The sequence below is a fragment of the Trichechus manatus genome, unplaced genomic scaffold, assembly GCF_000243295.1.
Source record: "Trichechus manatus latirostris isolate Lorelei unplaced genomic scaffold, TriManLat1.0 scaffold00010, whole genome shotgun sequence".
NCBI lineage: Eukaryota > Metazoa > Chordata > Mammalia > Sirenia > Trichechidae > Trichechus > Trichechus manatus.
The window spans coordinates 1,703,651-1,718,068 of NW_004443946.1; the positions used below are offsets into that span (position 1 = coordinate 1,703,651).

The 14,418-nt window shown below is 45.6% G+C and overlaps 1 pseudogene; it reads right to left on the reverse strand.

Moving 5' to 3' along the window:
- Positions 1-9,691: 9,691 nt before the first annotated feature.
- LOC105757031 (uncharacterized) lies at positions 9,692-13,919 on the reverse strand (annotated as a pseudogene).
- Positions 13,920-14,418: the final 499 nt, after the last annotated feature.

The following is a 14,418-nucleotide window of genomic DNA, read 5'->3' on the forward strand; positions in this document are numbered from 1 at the left end:
AAGCCTGCTGCTCTTCTGACTCTGGAACAGCTTCTTGTCAGTTTTCAGCTTTTCATGACACAATTCTTTTTTACTGCAAGAGTCAGAGACTTGAGCTTCATAACCCAAATAATTCACAGTGTGGTATTTGTCTCTATTTAAAATCATCTCCCACAGGGTTCAGTTAACAATGTACATGTCAAATTATGTCACGCCCATTACTTGCTCTCTTTTTACAACTAATTTGGTCAGGCTGGATCAGGCAGTCCCTGAACTGGCAGAGCTGTTAACCTCCCAACAAACAGAGTCCACCCACATTGTCCTCGGCCTGTGATGCATCAGGGTGTAACATTCCACTAGGAAGTACTGGGCAATGCTAAGTGAAAGGTCAGCTCATGACGACAGTGACCCGTCATCAACCCTTTTTATCAGAGCTTCGCCCTTAGAGCCTGGATTCTGTGGGCTTGAATCCTGGCTCTGTCACTTAACACATAACTGCATGATCTTGAACAAGTTCCTTAACTTCTCTGATCCTCATTTTCCACATCAGTAAAATGGAAATACTTACAGTGCTTTATTTATAGGGCTGTAGTGAGGATTAAATGAGATAAAGCATTAGAACGCTGTGTACAATGCCTCGCATATAGTGGCAACTCAGTGCTAGCTCTTTATCATTATTATTATTATTTAATTTTTAAATCTTGTTTAGTCCTTCAAAACTGGGCTCTTTTTAAGATCATCCTCAGGAAATATTTTGCTACTGAGTGAAAGAGATGTTTCCATGTTTTGTGCATTTGCTTCTTGATTACGTACTATTTTGAACCCTTGTCTAACTTCTCCTGTATGTTTTATTCTCTTGCTTCAGGAGATAATGAACAGCCTTAACACTTTGGGTTGTACTTCTCACAAAGTAGGTGCTCAATAAATACCGTGAAGTTGAGGACGGTAGGGTGATCCTTATAGAGTAACCGATGGTGCTGATCTTCAGACTTGACTGGGTCGGTAAGAAACAGGCCCAGGATGGAAGCAGCAAATGACTGCAGAACTGTCTTGTGAGACTCAGTCCAGCCTAGAGGCCAGCAAAGGGAAATAACTAAGGCGCAGACTGCCTGGATGTCCTGAGGGCTGGCACGCTTCACTCAAAGTGCTGTCCCTGGACCAGCAGTTTTGTCATCACCTAGATGCTCGTTAGAAACGCCGAATCCCAGGGCAGCCCAGGCCTAGGGCATGGGAATCTGCTTTTTAACAAGTTCCCCAGGATACTCGAATGCACAGGAAAGTTGGAGAGGCCCTGCTCTGTAGGATCCTGTTACCAGGTGAAAACCCCAGGTTCTTACTCAGCATGACTCGTATTGGCCAATAAATGAGAGACCGAGGTGGGAGAACAGGAAAGGCGCATTTATTTCATTGTACAAGGAAATGGAATCAGTCGGAGCTGCTGCTGGCAAGACTGCTAGCCAAGGCTGAGCAGGCAATTTACTTTTAAAGGGGTTTACAAGTAGCGAGTTCATACAAGTTATATCAGCAACATTCTTAATCATACCACACAGGTGCAAAGGGGTTTACATATAACCTCCAAGCAAAAGCAGGATTCAAATGCAAAGCTGAGGGCGGGGGTGGGGGGGCAGCAAAGGAAATGATTTTTCAATGCAACACGTAGGGGAGGAAGCCAGGTAAAGAATACAACACTGTGGGGCCTCTCTCAATCACAGAGAGCAATATGGGATTTGTTACAAGAGATAATAACAGCCATACATTACTGTTCTCGGAAATGATGACTTATTTCCCTTGTTGATGTCTAACTTTTGCTCTAATATCACACACTGCCTCACAAGACTAGATTCATGGGCAGATGAGATTCACTGGCTGCACAAGTCCTACCTGAACCATTTGGTTAATGATGGGCTGGAAGCAGCTCAGATGACTTTAAAAATTAACAGCTCTGGTTAAGGCCAGCACATACCAGCTCTCCAGAAACCAGAAGACAGGCAGCCTTTTCTGGACAGCATAGTGGGTAGCCAGAGGACTCACAATGGTATTTTTACGTCAGGATTATTAATATGTGTGGCAAGAACCTCCTAACTTTAACATTACCTCCATATGGGTATAAAAAGCTCTTTTTCCTGCCTAAGAAGGATCACAACATGATCCTTTTTATGCTCATTTGGTAGGTCCTCATATCCCCAAGAAGCACACATAACGGTGCCATCCATTCTCTCAATTTTAAATAAAGGTAAACTGAGGCACAGAGAAATCTACATGCACAAGCTTAATACTCTTCTCCACTTCTCAAAGGACAAATGAAACTGTGGTAATTATAGAGCTAGAAGCAGAATCTCTTGCCCAGAAGGATTCAGACTAGGGCATCTGAGTTATGAACCATGCTGGAAATGAATATTGGGAAAACTATCTGAGTTTGCTTTCTATGCCTTCTGCCACCACCACCCCCATCCACTTCCAAATTCTCTAAGGTAATCTGGCAGCTCTGATTATGGGCACATCAAGGAGGCACCCTGTTGTAGGGAAAGCCCAGGATTATAGTCAAGAGACCTGCACTCTAATCCCAGTCCTGCCAAACTGTCTATGTGACCTTGGAAAACTTACTTCATCTAATACTGTCCTTCAGGAACCAAGGAAATAAAGGGTTGGGACTACATCAGTGGTTGCCAAACCTGACTGCGTGACTGCATGTTGGATGGGGAGGGGAGGGAGCCGGAAATTTGTATTTTGAAAATGTCCTAGGTGTTTCTGAAGAGCAGCCAGCATTGGGAACCCTGGAGCAGATGCTCCCTTGGGTGTCTCCAAAGCCCCTTTTAGTACCTTCCACTGCTCAGTTCAAAGGAAGTGGCACCCCTCACAGTCAACGTTAGACTCCATGAGAGCGTGGGTGTGTAATCCCCAGGGGCCGACAAACGCAGCAGAGCATCTGGCCAGTGTGGTGGGAAGGAGCTGTGTATGCTCGAGCTCTGAGGCCTGTCTGTTTCTTGGACTGCTTGGATTTGGAGCATATTTCTTGTGACTCCCTGGGGTCAGCAGTGTCATGGCCCTGGCTGCGACCACCCTCTAACTTGTTCTTGCAGGTCTAGGGCCTTCTAGTCATTGTGCTGTGGTTGGAAATACCAGATACACCTGCCCTGGGTCTGAAGAGCAGATTAAGAATCCCGACATGGCCTGCCTTGTATCCTTGAGGCCTGCACCCTTCCCATGAGCTTTTGAATTCAGTCATGCATTTCCAGCTGTCCCAGAGTTACAAAAAGTTCCCGTTTTAATGGGAAGCTGTGGAATGCTAAGGCTTAAGCTTCCTTTAGCTCTTCTTTCAGAAGTTTCAATTATGGGTTAATCCTGACATTCTTTGGCTTAGTAAAAGGGGAGGAGGCATTTGTAATTGTGAGAAGGCGGAGGCGGAGGCAGAGGCAGGTATAGACTGTGGCTCTCAGACTGACTTTGATCCAGGAGATGTGTGTTCTGGACTTCCACTGAGTGGCAGAGAGAATGGGGAGAATGGTCCATGGAGAGAGCTGGGCAGTGCCCTGACTGCCTACAGGACTTGCCATGCAGGAAGTAGGCAGGAGGGCTGCAAAGGTGTGTGTTGGCGGGAGGCTCAGTGAGCAGCAGAGGCTGTGCCTTGGCTAATGGGCATGGCCGCAACTTGTTCCTGACCATTATTGCCATGTGTGAACGTGAGTCTGATGTTGTCAGACCTTCTGGTTTTTGAAAGAAGTCAGAAAACCGAATTTTACATGAATTCTCCCAATTTTAAAATGATAGTGCATTCAATTAAAAAAAAAATTCCTCAGACCAAGCAAATCACACCTTTGGGCCACAGTCCAAGACTGGGTAGAGAGCCTGGGCCTTAAGGACTGGTCTGAGTACACTCTAATACCATTTTTTCCCACAAATAACGTGTCCATGTAAACAACGTACTCACACATATAAGGCACGTCATAGCTTGCTCGTGAAAATAGTGATGGGGTTTGCGCGGTTGGCAAAAACATGTAACGCATGCGTTATTTGAGTAAAAATACAGTATTCTACCTCCAAGTAAGCAGAACCCCAATGGAGGTTCTTAATTCCCAAGAGTATAAATCAACCTCATGCTTGGTAATTTCCTTTTTTGTAGGGGAAATGAAGGCTCTGGCTTTCTAAAGCCCTAAAAAAAAAACAAACCTTTGTTGTTGAATTGATTCTGATCCATGGCGACCGCATGTGTTACAGAGTAGAACTGTGCTCTATAGGGTTTTCTTGGCTGTAATCTTTATGGAAGCAGATCACCAGGTCTTTCTTCTGTACCACTGATGGGTGGGTTTGAACTGCCAACCTTTAGGTTAGTAGTTGAGCACAAATGGTTTGCGTCACCCAGGGAACTTTCGAAAGCCCTAGAAGTGCACTTTCTCTGTTACTGTATTGTGCTCCACTGCAGTACCAGGGATCAGCCATCCTTACTTTCCCTCCCCTTCTCATCTGCCCCTTCCTCACACCCAATAACAGATAGCCCAGGTGACACTTGCAAGGCCCACTCTCTAGACATCCTCAGGCTCGAGTGTGACACCCAGTATACAAACGGAACACCATCTCCTTTTCCATCTGGAAGACAAATTCAAACCCAAGAAACAGAGAACTACATTATAACATGGACAACCTTGGGCAATAACTTATTTTTAAGATAAATTATTTATATACTTTTTTTTAAGATAAATTATTTAGGTACTTTGGTAGCATATTAGAAACAATTTACTTGTGATACATGTCACAGTGGATCAGCAGTTACTCCAGTATTTCTATGTAGGAAAATCTTGGAGGTTGTGACATGTTTGGAAGCAATAAATTGCTAAAGGACTTTCTTATAGCTACACTGTATATTAAGCTGCTTTCACTTAAATTGTATGTTTATTTAAAAAAAAAAAAAAAGCCTCCACAAGCCAAGCATTGGACCTGCCATTGTGATTGGTCAAATTACATGCAAGTGTAACATGATGTGTAGAGACCTCATTCTAGAAGGGGAGGAGGATGCTCAGGACGAGGTCCCAGAGCAAGTCAGGTGCAACTTAGTCCCCACTGCTCAAGAAAATACTCGATTTGAGGTCGAGAATTTTGAGCCTAGTTTGTGAAAGGAGGCCTGGTCCAAGAGGATTCATTCCTGCCACCAGGCTGAGCTATTCTGGATAAAACCAAACCCAGTCCTTGGAAAGTTCAATAGTAATCCTGATACCTGCCCCCATGGTCTCCAGATGGCCCATTATGACCAACATGCAGCCCTCCAGGCCTTGTGCCCTGGCTTGCTGGCAATAGATGGCCTGGGGGACAGAGATTTAGCCCCACTGCTCAGAGTATATCCCAAGTGATCCTGATCACTGTCCCCTTCTTAGAATTAGCTAATTCAAGTGACGCTAGGTACAATTTCCTTAGATCTGGGTTGACCCAACTTAAAGATTACGTCAAAGTGACGTCTAAACTCTAGAAAAGTAGAATAAAATGAAATACTCATTACTTGCCAGGAAGTGGTTGAATTCTTTCTGTCACCATAATGTTACTATTCAGTATTATTTCAAGTGAAGAATCAGTGGCTAACTCAAAGGGTTTCAGTATTTAAAATTAAGTAAGTAAACAGACCACTGACCCTTCACTAAATTGGTGGTTGTCATCATACTTAATAGCTGCCTCACCAGCACAGCATTCCCTTCTGGAAAACCAGTCATCAGCAACTGGCAGGAACTCACACTCTGCTCGCTGAGGTTATCTAGTTTTACTGCAACTTTTTTTCTTTGACTTTTCGAGCAGTAGTAATTCAACACTGAAAAGGAATACGATGTCTGTAACTCATGTTTCACCCCGGGAGAAAAAGAAAGCAGGCGTGAGAACATGGTGTTTTCCTTTGAAGTTGGAGTATGTGTTTGGGGAGAGGAGGACAAGAAAGTCGCCTCTGCAGAGGAGATGGTCCACACTGTCGTTTCCTCTGTCCTGGGCCTTCTTCCCGCAGTCACCCTTGAGCTGCTTCCATCTGCCTCACTGAGCTCACTCACCCACAGCACTTCCTCCTCTGCCTCTCTAGGACCTGGCCAGCTGGCCAGGAAGTCGAAGCCACAGCACACAGGCCCCCCGCTGAGCATCTTTAAGGGGCTCAATGAGGACATTGACATAGAAGGATGGTTTGAGGTTTAGGGCCACTTCACAGGACGACCATTTTTATACTTTTCGTTTTGGTGTGGAACTCCATGGGATTTCTTTTTCTCAAACCCCCTTGTCAGTCTGCAAGTCTCCAAAGGTTCATCTGGTCTGCTATGCCTTACTTAGACTGCTAAACACAGATGATAAGATGGTGACTGAGACAAGAGGTTTGGTAACATGAGTTCCTGGTGATACAAGATATAGATGACGTGTGTGAAACTTCTCAATATGCGTTTAGCCTAATCACTTGCATGTACAGTATCTTCAGAACAGAGACTGACTTTATTTTTTTTTTTTTTTTAGGAATGATAGTAATCAAACAAATGTAATTGCCTGAGAACACTTACTTTTTCCAGGCGTTATAGCAAGACCATGAGTTTTAAAGTCAGAGAGTCCTTGCCCTCCAGAGTTTTACAGCTTAGTGGAAAAGGATTCTTGCTAAAAAGTACAAATCCAAGTGACTCTTGTTTCTTATACCAGAACCCTCATATCCTGGCGTACGCAGCAGCATGGCAAGGGGCAACAGAATCATGGGCTAAACATGACCCCATCCTTCCTGGAATCAAAAGTCCTCAAAGATTTGGGGCGGAAAAATATTTTTTTAGAAAGTAAAACAAGTACAAATTTATTCTGGAATAAGATGCAAAAATCACACAGGCCCTCCAACTGTAGCTCCTGGCTCACTGTGTCTCCTCACAGTGAAGGGCACAATGGGATAGAGGGAAGAAGAGAGGCAGCTGGAGGGCCGGGCCTGTCAGAGAGTGGAAACCAGGAGAGGTTTTAACTTCATGTAAGTACCCCTGTTGCGGTGAGGTCAGGGACATTCACGTAGAAGCTCACAGGCTTTAGATTACAGATTGTTGTTGTTAGTTGCCATCAAGCAGGATCAGACTCATGGCAACCCCAAGTACAACAGAATGTAACATTTCCCTGTCCTGCGCCATCTTTAGGATCATCGGTATGCTCGAGTCCATTGTTGGGGCCACTGTGCATTTTGAGTGCCTTCCAACTTAGGGGGCTCATCTTCCGGCACTATATCAGACAATATTCTGTGGTGATGCATAGGGTTTTCATTGGCTAATTTTTGGAGGCAGATCTCCAGGTCTTTCTTCTTAGTCTGTCTTAGTCTGGAAGCTTCATGGAAACCTATCCACCATGGGCAACCCTGCTGGTATTTGAAATACTAGTGGCATAGCTTCCAGCATCATAGCAACCCCCAAGCCACCACAGTACGACAAACTGACAGACCGGTGGTAGGTATTAAAGGTAGAAACACAGAAATGCCTGTAGGGACATTGTAAACGTAAGCAGCTCTTCATTTTGTTTCAAAAATGGGGGAGAAATAATCATAGGAGATTCAGACGGGGGGAAGACTACTCTTTGAAGCAAACTTGGGTGTTCTCAGCTATGGCCTTGACTGCTCTGAAGTGATCAGTCAACTCTCCCCAGGAAGTGGTGAGATTCTCAAGTGATTTAAGCAGAGAAGTTTCATAAAACAGAAAGAGCAGAGGGAGGGACACTGCGCCCTCCAGCACAGCTGCCTGGCAGGAAGCTCTACTGAGTAACTTTGGTTTTAGTTGGAAACCTTATGTCATGTTCCTGTCAGGGGCCAGGCGAGGGTGTGGGCTGTGCTGTGGCTATTGGGTTAGATTTCCTACTTCCTCACAGGGGACAGGGCTAGTGGAGTAGAGGGGGATGAAGCACTGGACAAGTGGAGAAGTGACCTTGAGAGAGGAGGTGGAGGTCACCACAAAGAGTTTTAAATTCACAAAGCATTCCTCTTGAGGAGAGGGCCAGGGACACTCACTTATGGAGCAGGCCACTGAAGATTTCAGAGGAGGGACCCGCCCAGGCCTCCAGACTTGTGGCTTTAATTATCCAGCTAGTCATTTGTTTAATAAGCTTGGCTGAGACCTGTGAGCCAAAAAAAATTGCCCAGGCCAAAAAAAAAAAAAAAAACCTACTGTGGGGTGTCCAGAGCTAGGGCAGGGCCCCCAGAGCCCACCAGCCCTGGAGAAGTGGGAAAGCTTTCTCTTTAAGAAAGCGGTGATCTTGAACACAGGGCCTCAGGCACTGGCCAGGCCAGTTAAACTAGAAAAATTTAAGAAATGACAACTTGTAACTACTTAGAGAGACATTTCACTAGCACAGGTCTCCTGGAGGAGAGAAGAACCCACGTCAACAAGCCTGTGAGGGTGTGGGTGAGGTGGGGCTGGGCCCCTGACAGTTACTGCGTTGCTCACCCAGTTCTACAGAGGAAGCGGCAGATACCTGTCAGCCTTGGCCTCATGCCCATTCCCTGGGAGGAATGGGTGTGTTTGGGTGGCACCCTCCTGGATGGGAATAGGCAGGTTTTTGTCTCCCTGACCTTGGAGCAAAGCCTGAGGCTTAGTGTGCACAGCTCTGGCTTCCATTTTGAGAAACCTGATCCTTTGACCTGAACACTCTGCTCTTTGTGTTTTGCGCTCAAGTGAGTCTCCTAGCTTCAGCTCCCTCCTGAGCACCTGATGGCTGTCAGTTTACTGTGACTCACCACGATCAGATCTGCCTGGGCTTTTATTTCCGGCATCTCACCAGAGCTGCTGTGCCCCATCTCCCAGGCATGGCTTTCCACAAAAAGGCTGCCAGCCAGCAGGAGAGGAGACCTCCAATCCATCTGTCAGCATTTGAATAATTTCCTCCACACACACTCTCTTCCAGTCACAAGGCTATTTTAGTTTCCCTGAGCCGTGCAAGCCAACGGTGCCTGCCTGCCCACTCCCACTCAAAAGCAAGACGCCTCACCTTGAGTGCTCCAAGAGCACTCAACCCCCTCCACACTGGTTTCTTTGTGAGGTCATCTCTGCAGTGGTTTCCTGACGGCTTGGCCTCCTTCCTGGGATCGTCACACATTCTAGTTTGCCAGAGGTCTGAAGGCATATCAATTCAATAAAAACATAAGGCCCTTCTGAGGGCTCATCCCTGTGCTCCGCACTGTAGATAATGCAAAAATACCCAGTGCTCAGGAGAATACGGGGCAAATGAGTTATCTAAGGTGGGTTCCCCACAACAGAAATACCAAAGAGAAAGAATCCCAGTGTCAGTTGGTGATTCCAAACACATGTTAACATACAAAGGTTCTGAGAAGTCCTGTAGTAAAGAAATTCCTGTTCTCGTTCTTTAACCCAACATTTCCTAAACCCAGCAGGGGATCAACCTTGGAATTCTTTTCATATTACACCTTTTAACATCTCAAGAAACTAATGAATTTTAGAATACATTTCAGCAAATGATCTAACAGTGGTTCTCAACCTAAGGAGGACCCTCACTCTCTAGAGGTGTTTGGACATAGGTGATGGCATTTTGGGTTGTCACAATGATGGGAAGATGTGATTGGTATTTAATGGGGGGGAGGGGTGGCTAGTGATGCTAAAGTTCCTGCAATGCAGCCCAGGCCTAAGCCAAGAATTGTCTTGCCCCAAATGCAAATAGGGCTCCCTTCCTTCTCACCCCACATTCCACTGCTCTACCCTAGTTGAGAAGCAGTGGTAGGACTGATGCTCAGTGTTGTGTTTTAAACTCTCTCAGCAGGTTTTTAAACAACTTGATCCTCTGGCTCCTTGCTTCCTCTTGTTCCAAGGCTTGTGTCAAAAACCTAAATGCTTAGAGAAACACTAAAAATTAGTGTAACAGAATATATTTATTCTGAGTAGATACAATTCAAATCGGGCAGCATCAACCCAGGTTATATAGATCATTGTCATGTTAATTTCTCAGGAGATTGCATGAGAATATGTGCAGGGTTCCAGGTGTTGGAGAAATAGAGTCACTAAGGACGTGCCATACATTTTCCAGTCAGACCCTGGGGTTCCTGCTGCTTGAAACTGGCTGCACGTAGATAATTCTCTAAAAGAGCCCAATGCCTAAGGCAAAACAAACTCTGCTAAACTGCCTACTAGGCTATTGTTTGACTTGAAGGTGCTTTTAGGAAAACAGTTCCTTAAAGGCTCAGGGTTCAAAAGGACACCTAAGGGCAGATGGCCTGGGTGGGTCACCCCCAATTCCATGAACTGAGAAATCTGGATTCTAGGAGAATCAAAACAGTTTTGTCACCTGCAGGGACCAAGTTACTGGAGAGAGTTCATTCCTAGCCTTTTTGGGGTCTGGTTCCATTTGGAGTCGACAAAAGCTACCAGAGGGAAGAGATTGGCCACCACTCCGTGGTTCTGAATCTACTCTGGAAATGAAGAAAAGGTGTGTTCCAGTGGCCCCTGGGCAGCTGCTCACCTTTCTCAGAATCCTGTCCCCTGTCATCAAGTGACAACACATACTCTATTTAAAATGAAAGTAAAGAGATTTATTGAGAGCAACGGCAGCTCAAGCTGGGGACACCTTGGATCTCACAAAGTGAAAATCAGTGCTCCGAAAAGCTGCAGTTACAGAGGCATAGTTATAAGGTTGAATCAAGAACTTAGCTTACAATATTCTGATTGGTAGACTAGCAATCAGTAAAATGGGAGGCAAGATATCTCAAAGCCAGGCTTTGGTTGGGAGTGGTTAACAGAGTATATGCGGGTTAAGGAGATTGGATGCACTCACATAATTGCAAAAGGAGCTGCAAGGTGGTCACAAGACGATTAACAGGGGCCAGGGTCTGTTGGTTCCACACATATGCAAATTAATGGGAAGAAGTCAGTCTGCTGGTTCTAGTCAGCCAGAGGTCAAAGGTCATATGCATATGAACTAGAAGTCAAAGTTACATTCTCAGGAATGCAGGAAAAAAAAAGTCATAAAAATGGGAGTCGGGCTTACACCTGAAACAGCCACCCTAGGCATGCCAGTCACCTCATTTTGGAACCCTTGCACAACTTCTCAGGGAAAAGGGTACCCTTGGCTGAAGCCCAGTGGAAAACACCTAGTGCTTAGTGAAAGTTAGCCAGCTTGAAAAGGAAAGTGAGGATGGAGGAGGAAAGCTCACCATCCTTCTGTGGTGGTACAGGGGAGGCACAACACCCTCGATCTGCAGCCGGCATCAAAGGATCCAGCATGTCCCTGTTTCTGACAAAACAGAAAACTCCCATGGCAACTGGCAAGTGTTGCCTGAAACTGCAGGTTGTGTGTTTAACCAAACAGGGGGTGGCTCGTTGATACAGTCACCTTAGGGAGAGTCTGGCCCGGAGCCCACTAGGCAGCAGATCCTCTTTTGGGGCTGAAGGCGGATTTCTGAGGAGTTGGCTGTTTCCTGCCACCAGTAGCGGTCGGCTCCACCCTGCAGGGAGGAGCCTCTGGGCTGGGCCGTCTCAGATAGCAGCCGGGTGGGTTCCCACAGGGGGAGCAGAGGTACATATCTGCCAGATCTCAGTTGCCACTCCAGCATGGATGAGAGAAAGGAGCAATTTGACTTTTGACAAAGAAGTGTGATGCTGGTGAGTGAACTGTCCATCAGCCTCCTGGTGAAGCAAGGCCTCAAGTCCTGCACTTGTCAAAAGAAGCCTGTAAACACCACAGAGTTCATTTCAGGCCAAGTGCCATTTCTGTTCTCCTCACCAGCATGATTTGTATTGTAAATATGCTTGATTGGGTGTTGTCTTCTGGTGCAGTCACAAGGATCCTCCCCCAGCCCATGAACGTTTGCACAAATTGCTTCTGTACCTCTTTCCCCCTTCCTCTTTCTCTCAGGTTACCCACTGTGTCAGGTTGATTCCAACTCAGTGTCCCTGTAGACAGTAGAACTGCCCCATAGGGTTTCCAAAGCTGTAAATCTTTACAAGAGCAGACTGCCACATCTTTCTCCCCCCTCTCAGGATTAATGTGGCCCAAAGGATGAGAGGGAGGGGGAGACGCAGATTTTATTCTGAAAATGACCTTCAGGCAAGGGCAGATTAACAAGTAAACAGTATGCACTCGCTTGTATTCAGCAAGGTAAGCAAGGGCTTAATTGTGTTTACTTATTAATCTGTGGTGAGCAATTTCACATGGGTTTCACCACATCTGTGATGTGGTGGGGGACTCGTGAAATTGTGCACTGCAGATTGGTGGGAAGGCACAATTGGGCCCGTGCGTACCTTGCTTACTGGGTAAAATCCTACCAAGTGTGCAGTTCAATGCCCCCATTTGATAGGTGAGAACCTTGAGATTCTGTGAGATCAGATTTAATGTCACACAGCTGACCAGCAGCAAAGGCAGGTAGCACCCTGGTGTCCTAGTTCTTTGTGCATTTTACCTCCCACCTTCACTATTGTTTTCCCTTCTGTAATGCCCGTGCAAGCAGTTTTTTTCTGTTTTCCCCCTTCTATTAAGAAGAGTTATTTAAAACTTAGGAGGGAAAAGCAAAACGATGGCTGTAAATCATTTCAATGCTAAATTAAAACAATGTCTGATAAGCCCATCTGAGGGTTATCTGGCTCTCTAGGTTAAGCACTCAGCTTCTAATGGAAAGGTTGGTGGTTTGCAGCCACCAGCCACTGTGAGGGAGAAAAGACCGGGCAATCTTCTCTGTAAAGACTACAGCCTAGGAAACCCTATGGGGCAATTCTACTCTGTCTTATAGAGTCACTACGAGTCAGAATTGTTGAGCACACAACAATAGGGGAAGGCAACTTTGTTTGACTTACAATTTACTATTTTAGGGACCAGACTTTTATAAGTCTGTAAAATTAGATGATACTGGGCAAAAAAATTGTTAAAATGTAAATTACTATTCTATTCAGTAGAGATGCAAAGGATTTTTTATCTGATAGAAAAAAATAACCTCAAAGGTTATGGTTTTATTGACCTGCAGGACATTAACCAATAACCAAAAGGTTGGCCGTTCAAATCCACCAGCTGCTCCTTGGAAACCCTATGGGGCAGTTCTACTCTGTCCTGTAGTGTCTCTATGAGTCAGTATTGACTCTACAGCAAAGGTTTGGGTTTTTGTTTGTTTGTTTGTTTGTTTTTATCTTACTTCAGCATTCTTGTTTGCTCCCTGGCTGCACAGATCTTTGTTCTTGTATCCTCTTTTGAACCAGCAGATTCCCTCACTAATGAGTTAATTACATTTTTGACAGTGCTCACTGTCTCTTCTGTCAATGCTTCATAGTCCTCCCCCCGTAGTCACCAATCTACACCTAGCTTGAAATGCACGCTAAACACTTGTTGTTGATTCCCTGACCCAAGTGGTAAGAGGGGAGAAGTGTTCCTCTGGAGCATAAGCAAGGCATTAAGGGGGGCTAGGGATATGTGCTCCCCAACTTTGCAGAGTAAAAGAAATCTCTATGACTGTCAGAAACATACTTTGTTGTTGTTGGGGACCATAGACTCGATTTCAACTTATAATGACCCCATGTGACAGAGTAGAACTGCCCCATGGGGTTTTCTAGGCTATAATCTTTACGGGAGCGGATCGCCAGGTATTACTCTTGAGGAGCTGCTGGGTAGGTTTGAACCGCCAACCTTTCGGTTAGTGGCCGAGAGCTTAACCGTTGAACCACAAGGCTTCCTTAGAAACATGCTAAACCTGTCAAAAGTGCACAAAGTCAACACATTACTCCAAGTAATCTCTGCCTTCACATTTTAATCATGCTGTATCTATGCTCTGGGAGCTGGGGACTCAGGCATCCTCAGAATGCCTGCTATGCCCTCAACCCCTTTGAAGAGCCTCTGTCCACATACACAGTCATACATATAGCCCCACCACCCTGGGCCTGAGGAATGAATTGTGTCTGTGCCCCTGGCCCAAGCAGCAGCCCACCTACTAGTTGGTCAGCCAGTGTGAAGGTGTTACCGGGTGGAAACCCCAGGTTCCTGCTCAGCATGACTCGTATTGACCAATAAACGAGACACCGAAGTGGGAGAACAGGAAAGGCACCTTTATTTTGTTGTACAAGGAAAAGGAGTCAGTCAGAGCTCCTGCTGCCAAGACTGCCTGCCAAGGGCGGGAAGGCAGGTTACTTTTAAAGCGGTTTACAAGTAGGGAGTTCGTACAAGTCAGCAATCTTCTTAATCATTATATGAAGGCGCAATGGGATTTACATATAACCTCCAAGCAAAAGCAAGATTCAAATGCAAAGCTGGGGAGGGCGGTGGGGAGCCCAGCAAAGCAAACGATTTTTCAATACAACACTGTGGGGGAGGAAACCAGGTAAAGAAAACATAATTTTTTAATACAGCACTGTGAGGGCTCTGTCTCAAAGGCTTGTCCGAACTGGACCAATGAGATCCTCTATCTTTCACAAGGAGATTTAGAGTGAATACTTAGTAGTAAAAGAGACGGAAATAAGGCAGGCATTTGAGGTCATGGAGTTGTTAGCTGCT